The 12,760-nt window shown below is 35.5% G+C and overlaps 1 long non-coding RNA gene across 1 annotated transcript; it reads right to left on the bottom strand.

The window, feature by feature from the left end:
• Positions 1-6,175: 6,175 nt before the first annotated feature.
• On the bottom strand, positions 6,176-9,294 carry LOC107874823. The gene is made up of 2 exons (XR_001675606.2): positions 9,024-9,294; positions 6,176-8,445 (listed from the first exon to the last, which is right to left on the bottom strand). It is a non-coding gene; the product is annotated as an uncharacterized LOC107874823 (long non-coding RNA).
• Positions 9,295-12,760: the final 3,466 nt, after the last annotated feature.

Raw genomic sequence — 12,760 nt, 5'->3', positions numbered from 1 at the left:
AGTAAAATGGAACGGATGGAGTATATTGTTATTCCTATTTTGCCCTCACGAAAAAATCATTAAAAAAATAATTTTACTGTTTTGTAAGGAAATACAAAGGTTAGGGTGTAAATTGTAAAAAAAAAAAAAATAGAATAGGGTGTAAATTAAAAAAAGAAGACACCTTAGATGTAAAATGCAAGAGACCCAAGCGGTTAGGGTGTAAATTGTAAAAATAAATAGGAAAGACACTTTGGGTGTAAAATGCAAGGACCCCGAATTGCCATATAGATTTTTGACAAGAAAATACCGTCACTATGACGTAGAGAATGAATACACCAACCCTTTTGGAATCCCATTTCTTGATATCCTTCCACGATTTGAATTTGTTCCAATTCAAGAACTCGGGAAATAACACGGACTAAAAAAGTTGCAGAAGAATTTGGGCGCTATTAGCAGAGTCAACAGCTCGACCTGAAAATTCTGCAACTTTAAGTTTGGCATCCTTAAAATCAAAACCCGTCTCCTTCTTCACAGAAACTCCCAATTCACTCAAGAAACGTTCAGAACCACGGAGAATGGACTGTGAAAGTTGCAACCAGGAGAACCCCTTAGGATTGTTGGGAGAAGAAGAAGCTATAAAGGTAGGTCTTCTTCGTTTGCATTTGACTGGCAATGTGAGAAAAAGGGGTTTGAAGATAAATGTATTGAATTTGGCGGATCAGGAGGAGTCGTTAGATGCATGAAGGAGGAATATATTGTTGCTCGGCTGAGAAAATGAATTCTCTGTTTGGGAGAAAATTTGGCCAGTCATATACCCTAGCTTCCAAGGACCTAAAATGTTTTTAACTATATAAAATGGTGCAAAAGTAACCTTCGGTTATCTATTGAGTCTAAAATACCTTTTTCTTTATCTATTAGGCCAAAAATGTATTTCTTACGTACCTATTGGACTTAAAATATAAGGGCGTGCATCGGTTGGTTCGGTTCGATTTTACGTGTTATTGGTTCGGTTTATCGATTTTCGATTTTTAAATATGTAAAACCAATAACCAGCCAATAAGATATTTTCTTATCGATTTTGGTTTATCGGTTTTTGGTCCTTAACGGTTCGGTTTTCTGTTTAACCAATAAGAAAATACTTATAAAATAGAAATAGTAACAACTAACATAAAAAATAAAATCTTAATTACCGTCAAAACCTACGCAATGCATTTTAGTTTACAAGAATCTTCAAACTTGAACTGATGTTAGTTAGGAGAAAAATTGAATCCTAATTGTTGGAAGCTATAAATGTTTCAACCTTTTTATTACGATAATAGCCAAACTTTATATTGTGTCTTTGTTGCCCTGAATAAGTTAATACTTTGTGAATCACTGAATTATGAATTAGTAGTGCATATAATCTATATACATACACATCTCTTTATCTCTCTCTCTCTCTCTATATATATAGATAGATAGATAGATAAAGAGAGAGAGATTTAAATATATAGCATAAATAGGGATAAAACAATAAGCTAAAACCGATACCGAATCATTTACCCAATAAGATTTTTTATAAAACCAATAAAAAACTGTTAACCCGCTAACTCAATACCAATAACCCAATAATATTTTTATCGGTTCGATTTATCAATCGGTTCGATTTTTGCACAACCCTATTAAAATGTGCTTCCCGTCTACCTATTGAGCCTATTTTGTGCTCTTTTATTTAGGTAAATTACATTGAAAGATTATCCTTAAAACTTAATTACATAAATAATAGTACTTTTTCAATATAATAAAAATATTTTTTTTTTTTACATATATAGCCATTTTAAAAAATCAGAAAAAATAATTATAATTTCTAATTTAATGTTATATTTATTTATCAATTCAACTTAATTTAAGAGATTTTTTCAATCTTCAAATTAAAAGTGGAAAAGATAATCCCTACTTTCAAATCTTTCTCTCTTATATTCAACGTTCAAATATTTTAAAATAAATTAAGTATTTCATTTTTTGCTCGTGTATGTTTCGTTTTGTTTTCATAAATGTTAATCATCTATTATTATTTTATTATCGTGTATTTTTAATTTAATGTAATGGGTTAATTATAATTTTGTATAAATAGCATAAATACCAACCCTTTTGAAAGTAATTACGCTCTCTCCCACTTTTTTAATTACTCTACTCTCTCTATATATTAATATACATAACATAGCCGACATATACATAACATTCTGTGTATTTGTTGAAATTTTTGTAATATGTTTAGGGAGTTGAGATTTTTTGTAATATTGGCTAGAAATTAGGATTTTGGGTTTCTTTGAGTTCCTCTTGGTCCAAGTAAGAGTTTGGTGTTAACATTCATTAATCTTAGGGTCCTTACATGTGGTTAGGTTTCTTAGATTCTTGAATATTATATGTCAAACTATCTATCCATCTCTTTTGTTATTATTGTATTGTTGTTGGTCTTTAAGTCTAGTGAAGCCGTGTGGGGCTCTTTTGATTCACTAGTATTGTTGTTTTTGTGTTCATCTCGTTTCTTGCTCAAAAACTAAATCTAAAGTCTAGTGAAGCTGCGAGTGGCCTATTTCGATTCACTAGCACCTTGTTGTTCATCTTGTTGCTCTTGTGTTGGCTTGAATCTCTTGATACTCACTTAGTCTTGTATCATTTGGTATCAAAGCTCAAGTCTTGGTTTTATTCTTACAAAACCAATCTTGGGAGGTTCTTACCAAAAGTGTGTTCTTGAATATCTTGGCCGAGAGTTGGTTGTAGATCTACAGTGGTTTTGCTTGTCTAGTTTATTTCTTGTGTTGATTTATTTCTCATCAACACAAAAGGTGTCTAATTCTAAAGTTGAGCTTAATGAAAAGTGAATTGTTGTTGTGAAAATTGGAAGTGGCCGTGAGTTTTGACTTGTGTTGGGACGTTAGAGTGACCATTGTGGTGTATTGTTGTTGTGTTCTTGAAGGTGTTGATGTTGTGTTCATCTTAAAGCTTCTCTTCATCCTATGTCTTAACTACTATAAAGAGTAAAATAGATCCAAAAAAGTTGTAATACAAGGTTGTAAAGTTATTTGTGAGAAGACTTGCCAACATCACTTCCTAGACTTGACAACCACTTTTCCTTAAAACAAGGGAGCTTGTCTTGTGGGACTAGTAAAGTCAAATCTCACCTTTGATCTTGAAAAGTTGAAAAGTTACAAAACTTTACCTTCCATCCAATATCAAGTCATCCATTACAAAAAAAAATATGTAAAGATTAAGACTTCAAGTTGATGAACAAATTGTGTGGCTTGTGACCAATTGTAAGCTGCCACATCACCCTAAAACACTGTTCACGACAAGATTAAGCTCAAATTTGGATTTTTCTTAGTTTCTAATAGTTGATTCTTGGTTTCCCTTAGTTGTTCCGAGAACTAACTAACAAACCAGTACATTCCTACTAGCTTGTTACTTGGTCCTTTGAAGCCTTGAGTTCGTGTCATTATTTGCTTGTGTGCTTTTGTCGTTTGAACATGTTGAAAACTTCTCAATTCTAGTCCGACGAGAATTCTTTGAGTCTTCAAACAAAAATCCACTCCAGATAAGAGCTTACTCATACTTTAAGGATTCATGGGTTACTAGCCAATCTACAACACTTGTGGAGCTCAAGTGTGAGTGATCCGAGAGAGTGTGAGTGGGGAGAGATTTCAAAACTAACTTGTTTGTTGTTTGTGCAGGTGATACCTTGACATGGAAGGAACCACATATCAAACCGTGGATTCCAATGTTATTGAGACTATGAGGGTCACTCTTGAAGCTATAACCTGGACTCTTGAAAGGTTGAATACGGAAGTTGGAGCCCTGAGGAGGGATTTGACCATAATAAAGGGGGAAGTGTCGACTATTAGTGGGAGGTCGGAACAAGTGGAGAGTCAAAGGAATTCTTGCCCTTCTACCACTCAACATGTTTCGTCAAGTGGACATGATAAAAATTCCTCCGCCACCGTTACTCCTGAAACATGGCCCCAAAAGCTAAATCCTCCACTAGCTCCACTAAATGCCTCAAGCAAAACCATTTATATCCCTCCAAACCGTGACTCCAATAGACCATTACATTCCCAAACTTCTCAAGCCCCGCAAGAAAGACTTGGACGTCAAATACCTCCACAAAATTTGAAGCCTCCTTTCCAAGCTCCACTAAACCAAAGGCCACCACCTCTACAAAATCCAATTCCTCCAAACCAAGTTCCAAATGTCCAAAACTGTCCCGTCCACCTTGAGGAATATGGTAGAGAGGATTATGAAGGGTATAGAGCCTTTGACGATACCTACATGAGGGAGGAGGATATAAGAGGGGATCATGTGGACCAAGAAGATATCGAGGGTATGGAGAAAGGGGAAACCGACACCTAGAGAGAGACTTAGGTATTATACCATCAAATTAAGCCTACCTATCTTTAAAGGTGAAAGTGACCCTGAGGTGTATCTCGCTTGGGAATCGGCATGTGACAAGGTATTCTAAGTGAATGACATTTCATAGGAGAAGAAGAGTTGTTATGCCATCGCTCACTTTGAAGGCTATGCTAACACTTGGTTGGAATACATCAAGCGGTTTGGCAACGAGTTGATTGATGGGAAACCATTACCATGGTTTTGGTTAAGATATTTAATGAGGAAACGGTAACTTCCTGAAAGTTATCGTCATGAGTTGCTTGCGAGGTTGCACAACTTATGGAAAGGGAATTGAAATGTTATGGCATATTATGATGAGTTTCAACAACTCATGTTAAAGTTTGACCATCAGGGAGAACAAATCAGCCATAACATCATTCGGTTCAAGTGTGGGTTGAACAAGGAGATTGCTACTCACTTGACTCTCCATAAGTTCAATACCATTGAAGGCATCTTTCAAGAGGCTTTTGAAACTGAAAGAGAACTTAAGGAGAGAATAAGTTACAAGGCCAAGGGTCAAGCACCCTTGGGTTGGCCGAGGGGTAAGAAGGTTGCTTCTTCCACCACGGGTTGGCACAAAAACAAAGACCAACTCGCCACAACAAGGCAACCTGAGGCTAAGGCAATGCAAAAATATCCAGCAAGGCAAGAGGCTCACAAGTATCCTAATCCTAAGGGGTTCTGATGCTTCAAGTGTGAAGGTTGGGGGCATAAAGCCAATGAATGTCCTAATCGATGCAATGTAATCCTAAGGGAAGGAATATTATATTTCCTTGGTGAAGAGGTGGGTATTGAGGGTGATGAGAGTGAGGCTGAGCCTCAAGATAGAGAGTCGACTGAGAGAGAGCCACATAATGATGAATGTTACACCACTCTTTTAACCAAAAATAAATTGATTTTAAGTTTAAAAAGGGTTTTATTATTAAGTAAGAAAATGAAGATTTGTTTCAAAAAAGGATTCATTTTTTTCCAGTTGAATTCAGAGTAGCCATTTGACATAATTCGGTGTGCCAAGTCACCTTTGAAAAATCTTTTTCAAAATGATTTGACTCTTGAATCTGGTTTGCGAACAGAGATTCTGATTAAGTAATTCTGTTGACCGAGGGAAAGGTGTTAGGCACCTCTCGATCCTGTGGTTCGACCATGGTCTATTTGTAGAGTATATCGGCTGTTTTGGCACTATGAATATATAAACCACACAAAAGCATATAAAACAATCAATCAATCAAACAAAACAAAACAATCTAAAATTTAGTGTCCAGTCCAATTATACTGTCCCGAAAAATAAAAAATGCGAAAATGTAAACCTACTCTAAACTTATCCTAAACTACTCCTACAGTAAATTCCACCCGACGTTTCGGGCCTTGAACATGTGCCGTCTTCAAGTACATGATACTTCAGGGCATTTCCCGGTAAATAAATACAATTCCTTCAAGACATTTCCCGACAAATGAATACAATTTTAATTTCATGCGATAAACTAGAAAACATCCAACACATTCAACATTTCACGTATTCAACCAAACATCATTCCTAAATTTGCTTACCCGAACCTAAAATTTTGCCTATTCATACGATGGTCTAATCATGATACTATCACATTTAACATTCGTATTTGCTCCAAAATAACCAACGATAATAAATCAAGACTGAATAATATTCATTTTTAGCAATTCATACCATCCAAACCCACATTCCTTTTTAATATCAAATTTTAACAATTCAAGATTACTATTTCAACAATCCACAACCATGTATTCAACAAAATTGAACAACAAATCAACCTCACCAATATTCAATTACCAACAAGGATCAAACAACACATGATATTCAATCCAAAGACACCAAAATATAGTAAAATGATAAAGTAAAAGAGGGAAAGAGTAGAATTGGACCTTCTGATAATCGATTTCTGTTGATAATAATATTTAAGAAAGTTTGGACTTTAGAATTCCGAATAGAACTTCAATAGTGACTAACTCCAACTCAGATATGGAGGAATTTAAAACCCAAAACTAATCGAGACGAATGAAAAATCAAATCCCAAAACAGACGAAACCCAAAGCTCTCTAAATTCCAGCGAAGAACTGAAGACTGATAAAATTAAGCTCCGATGAGCTAACCATACCCAAAATAATTAAAATGATTGGATTTTGTCTAGATCACTTCTAGAAATTGAAGAAAAATAGGGATGATTTTGGGACTGATTCAGACACCTGACGAGTGAAACATGATTTATACACCAAAGTCGCCAAAAATTAGCTTGAATGGAAGTTGAGTTTTTGCCATTTTTCCTATTCTTTCACTGAATTCCGTCAAACTCCCTTCATTTTTGCTTCTCTCTACTCTGTGTGTGTGAGCATCTTATGTGCGAGAAAAAAAGGAAAACCAAAAGTGATGTCCTTCCTGTGTTGGTGAAGAAACCCAAAATCCCTTCTATTCTCATCTCTCTCTGTATATCTCCCTCTATTTGTCTGTGTGTATTCCTTTGAAGAAGAAGAAGAAGAAAAACATCCTTTTCCAGTGATCCCTCTTTTCTCTATCTCTCTCGGTTTTTGGTCATCTGTGTATATATCGTGAAGAAGAAAACCCCAAAAACCCTGTGGTTGTGTTTTTCATCCAAATTCCCCCCCCCCCCCCCCCCAAAACCCAATTGTTGATGATGTATATATTATTACTCCTTAAAAAAAAATAAGAAACAAATGATTATGTATCTCTTCTATATAGAAATTATCTATGTGAGTATATACATGCCAATCCCCTATCTGCATGTAATTCCCCCAAAATCACTGTGTGGGCCCTTTTTTAGTATTTTTTGTGTGTTAATTATGTGTGATGGAAGATGGGGTGTGGAGCACTGTGATGTGGCATGTGTAAATATATGTTGAGTGTGTGGGTCCCATGTGAATGAGCGTGTGAGGTGAGTGGTGCATGCATTTTTTTGTGTATGTAAAGAAAAATGGGGAGTGGTGTGTGAGGTGGCATGGTGAAGTGTCAAAGGTGTTATGTATTTGATTATTTTTTATTCTTTTGGGGGGAAAATTATCAACTAAGAAAAAAGTATATGGTGAGGTGAATAAAAATGAGTAAAAATATTTTGGGGAGGGACAAAATTATGTGTCTACATCATGCCCCTTTTGATGTAAATACAAGGTGTTTTCATACAAAGAAGTAGACAATGAGACAGAATTTTATCCTGATTATTATTCAAAAAGAATGAAACAGAAGGAAGGGAAAAAACAGGTCTTAATTTTGGACATTACACTCATCCCAAGTCATGTGAGAGTCAAGTCATTGGTATCTTAAAGGGTTGGAATGAGAAGTGGACTGTACCGAGTTAGAGAGTCGAGTGAGGTTCCATCGAGGTTCCAGTCCGTGACTCTTTCATTACATCAAAATGAAAATTACAAGTTAAAACATAAATGAAATTACAAAAATCCTATCTACGCATCTTCTTTTGAAATTTTTACTTGAGTTTCATCACCCTATTCTTCAAGTGGACTCCTGACTTGTAAGTTCTTCAACTTGTTTCTTGGCTTTCAATTGCTTTACCTTGTTGTTTGACTTTCCATCTCTTACCCTTGTTACTAAGGGTGGGCATTTGGGAATACGATTCGGTTTCGGTGTTTTTAATTTGTTTTTTTGGTTTTCGGTTTTCTATTTAGGTATACCGTAATTTGAACTGAATTATTTTGGTTTGGTTTGGTTTATTTCAGTTTGGTTCGGTTATGTTTCTAGTTAATAAATTCGGTTTTTTGGTTTTGCAACTATCCCATTTTAGCGCCTTGATTATTGCATTTTCTATAAATGCATGACTGTATGAGCCACTTATAAAGTCTTGCAGTAAGCCAGCAACTGTTCCACTTATGCTATGTTCCATTTTCCATTTTGCATTGCAAATGTTACATGCCAAGAACCCTTAAATCATTTCCAGTGTTGTACAGAAAGGGACTTCTAATCACTTGATGCTAGAAAATTGACAGCAATGTCAATTGAGTTGTCATTTCTTTTATCGGGTATGCTATCAGTTGAACCAACTGCACTAAAATTAATAGTACTAGTAAGGAAATAATACAGATTTGTCATTACATTACGTATAAACAAACCTATTTTTGTCATTGCAACAATACAAATTTCATTCCAATAAGGAAATAATGAATAGTATTTCATGTACCTTTTAATAATGAAAAACTTCACTATAATTAGCCTAAAAATTGTAAAATTTTAATATAATGACCACAATACTCCAAGTCTTAAATAATAGTAGCTTAACATTAATATAATTGTTAGCTTTACGAAAGCAATCAAAAAGAAAGGATATACACTAAAATTCAAAATCCAAAGATCACAAACTTAAAAGAAAATCACTAATCCATATCATATTAACAGGACTGCAAAGTAGAATTCACTAGTAATTAAATAGTATGTCAACTTATTTCTAGAAAAGAATCATAGTAACAATAAATAAGTAGAAAGGATTGGAATCAAGTGAAGATGTTTTCTCATCGATCTTTTCTAATCGGAGAAATTATGCAACCAAGATATCACTTACAACATGAAAATTAATTGACAGAATGGGAAGAATAAGAAAAACAACAAAAAAATAGAAAAGTACCTTCGTTCGCCGCTGTTACCGTTTCTCGTTAGACAGGCGACTGATTCCCTTTGCTTGTTCGTACTACGTCATTTCCTTCGTTCTTCGTTTTTGAGTTTTGACCAAATTTTTACTAAAGGCTATGGAGTGAGGAGGAGAAGCAGATGCAATTTCAATTTGCAAACTAAAGTAGTAAAGCTTTGTTTTGTTTTGACCTAATTTACTATTTATAATTGAATTTTTGGTTTTGGATTTGGGTGTGGGCTGCTGTAGGCTGTAGCCTTAGCCTATATTTTGGTTGAAGGTACTTATAACTTAATGGGTTAAAATATTATATTTGGACTGGTATATAAAATTTTGGTTAAACCAATTACCGAATTAAGGTGGCCCAAGAACCGAATACCGTACCGAAAACTGAGTTTATTTATTAAAAACCACAAACCCGAACCGAAAAACAGAAAAACCGAAACCGAAAAACCAAATTATTTTGGTTTGGTTTAGTAAATTCAGTTTTTGGGTATTTATGCCCACCCCTACTTGTTACTTGACCTTCAATTCCTTCACCTTGTTGCTTTTCATCTGTTACCCTTTTTACTTGACCTTCAGGTCCTTCCCCTTGTTGCTTGACTTTCAATTTCATCACCCTGTTCTTTATGCAGGTCCCTAACTTGCAATTTTCTCACTTTGTGCATCGGACGAGTTCCCGACTTTCTATTTCATCACCATGTTCTTCAGGAAGACCCCTGATTTGCTATTTCATCACTCTATTCTCCAGGAGAGCTCCGACTTTCCATTTCATCACCCTGTTCTTCAGGCGGAATCCTAACTTGTAATTTTCTCACTCTATTCTCCGGATGAGCTCCCAACTTTCAATTTCATCACCCTATTCTTCAAGCGGGCTCCTGACTTGATATTTCATCACTCTCTTCTCCGAGCGAGCTCCCAACTTTCCATTTCATCACCCTGTTCTTCGTGAGGGGTCTTGACTAGCAATTTTCTCACTCTGACTAGCAATTTTCTCACTCTGTTCTCCGGGCGAGCTCCCAACTTTCAATTTCATCACCCTATTCTTCAAGCGGGATCCTGACTAGCAATTTTCTCACTTTGTTCACTGGGCGAGCTCCCGGCTTTCCATTTCATCACCCTGTTCTTAAGGTGGGCTCTCGACTTGCTATCTAATCACTCTATTCTCCAGGTGATCTCCTGACTTTCAATTTTATCACCCTATTCTTCAGGCGGCCCCATGACTTTTTATTTTATCACTCTGTTCTCCAGGCGAGCTCCCGACTTTCCATTTCATCACCCTGTTATTCAGGCAGGCTCTTAACTTGTAATTTTCTCACTCTATTATCTGGGCAAGCTCGCGACTTTTAATTTGATCACCCTGTTCTTTAGGTGGGCTCCTGACTTGCAACTTCATCACCCTATTCTTCAGGCGGGCTCCTGACTTACAACTTCATCGCCCTGTTCTTTAGTCAATCTTGAAATCAAAATTAAAACCAGAACGAAAAATTATCCCAAACAACGATTAGGATAAAGAAATGTTTCATTTTTCTGACAGTAATGTCCCATTTTTCAGGAGGGTCCTGAACATAAAGTAAATTCTCATTTTCCAGCAGAGTCTTGATCATAAAGTAAATTCTCATTTTTCATGAGGGTCCTGAAGTGAAGTTCCATATGATATGAATTAATTTTAATTTTTCCCTCAGTTTTCATCAAAAGCTTTTGCGGGTGTCTAACCCAATTACAACTGCTTGCAACAGTGCATGATGCAAAAATGAATCAAGATCCTGATCAACAAATGGCCTTTTTAAGGGTAAAATTGAATGACTGAGAACAACAAGTCTTTCTCTTAAGAATAAAAGTGAAAGGTTCTTGCTAAAAGTCCATCTTTTAGAATTAACAGTTCAAATTAAGAAGTGCACCTCCTAGCCGTGAGACATGAAATACCCAAATTAGAGAATGTGTTTCTTAAGGGTACAGGTGATGAGTTTTACCATAATTGCAATTAACAAACCTGTACAGCAACACTGCTCTTGCATTTGTAGAAATGAGGAATCGCACCTTCGGATATTTACTCTTTGAAGCTTTTGATTTGAAGGCAACAACCGTTCCTGTTTCATACAAAGAAAACTTATGAGTTTAAAATAAGTGGTTGGCTTATGAATTTGGCATGTGAGGAGATTTATCCTGCACTTGTTCCATTTAGATATTGCTTCCAATCATTTGCATTTGCCATTGCCTTGTTGCAACATTGGTCCAAACACAGAATATTAAGAGTGACTCTGAAACAAAACACAACATCTCCGCTTTTCCATGCTCCTCAGATAAACTTCTTTGAATCTTGGTATTTCCATGAGTTTCTAAATTTTTCTGTTGATGAAATTCTATATGCCTTATTTTGTCTCACAATTATGTCTTTTTTATGTGTCGGACTTTTGTCTTGCTTTGTGCAGTTGAAGAAGCTGGTAGCCAGTTTTGCAATTTTTTCTCACTTGTTTTAACATGGAATTGACTCAAAGACATGAGAAAAATAATAACAATTGAATAACTGATTTAAGAAAATAAAAATAAAAACATAGAGAAGAAAGAAAAGACAATGAATGTCCCCATTGAAACAGAGAAAAGAAAAATTTATCTGAAAATGACAGTTAACTCTAATGATTATGATACTCCTTTTGGATTAAGCTGCCTGATCTTCCATCCGAACTTTCTAGCAATTGTTCTTGAGTTAATGGCCCTGAAACTGAGTTACTTCCTTGGGACAATTGCATTCGAAGACCTCATTCGGCTAGTGACGCCTTGAAGGGTCTTCACCAACAAGCCTCTCTTGTTTTCCTTTTCTCACCTCACTATTTCCTTAGAGTATCCGAGAGGGTTTTTCACCAATGAGCTTCTCTTAACTCACAGTCATCTTACAATGTCCGTGAGGGTTTTTACCGATAAAACTCTCTCATTTTTATGTCTCTTATCTTACCAACGCCTTACGATGCCCATGAGGGTTTTCACCAATAAGACTCTCTCATTTTTATCTCTCTACTATTTTGGTCGACAACTTTTATTTTGGGCTTCGCTAACTCTATCTTGATTCCAAAAGTAGGGTATGAAATAAAATAGAAATAAAGCTAAAATAGGGTAAACAAAGGATGACACGATGTTTGGATAGCAGAATGAAATGTCTTTGTCATATCAATCCTTGAAAAATGCAAGTACATATCATGTAATAAGAAATGAAAGATGAAGATCACTTGTGACATTTTTTACAGCACTAACTTTAACTGATCTTGTGTGACACTACTTTTTTTAGCAAACTCCACCTTTGTTGTACATTCCTGATATGGAATGACTCATGCTTTTGTGGAGCTGATTTTTTTGTTCCTTTTGATGTAGGATCACACATCCACTATTTGACCTAATTGAGATATGTCTTTCAATTGATGACCAAGTTATTCTTGCGACTCTCAAAATAATTGCCTTAATTTTCAAATAAGACTTCAACTTGGTCACCAAATGTCTCAACACCCTACCTATTTTCTCAGATGCTTTTTCAAACTTTAGCCCTCTGATTCAAAGTTCATGTTTAAACTGGATTTTAAGATCTGGCTAAAAATTCTGCTAGCATGCCCTATCACTAGAATCAACATAAAATATACTGTATAAAGAAAACAAACAAACAACACATATTTGAAACACAAAGTGAAAGGGACACTTCATTTAGTTGAAATAATAGATAAAAGAGTTTGAACATAAACGACAGA

Source organism: Capsicum annuum, chromosome 6 (genome assembly GCF_002878395.1).
Source record: "Capsicum annuum cultivar UCD-10X-F1 chromosome 6, UCD10Xv1.1, whole genome shotgun sequence".
Taxonomy (NCBI): domain Eukaryota; kingdom Viridiplantae; phylum Streptophyta; class Magnoliopsida; order Solanales; family Solanaceae; genus Capsicum; species Capsicum annuum.
The sequence above is the reverse complement of the archived record's forward strand: the minus strand, read 5'-3'. Positions and strand labels throughout refer to the sequence as shown.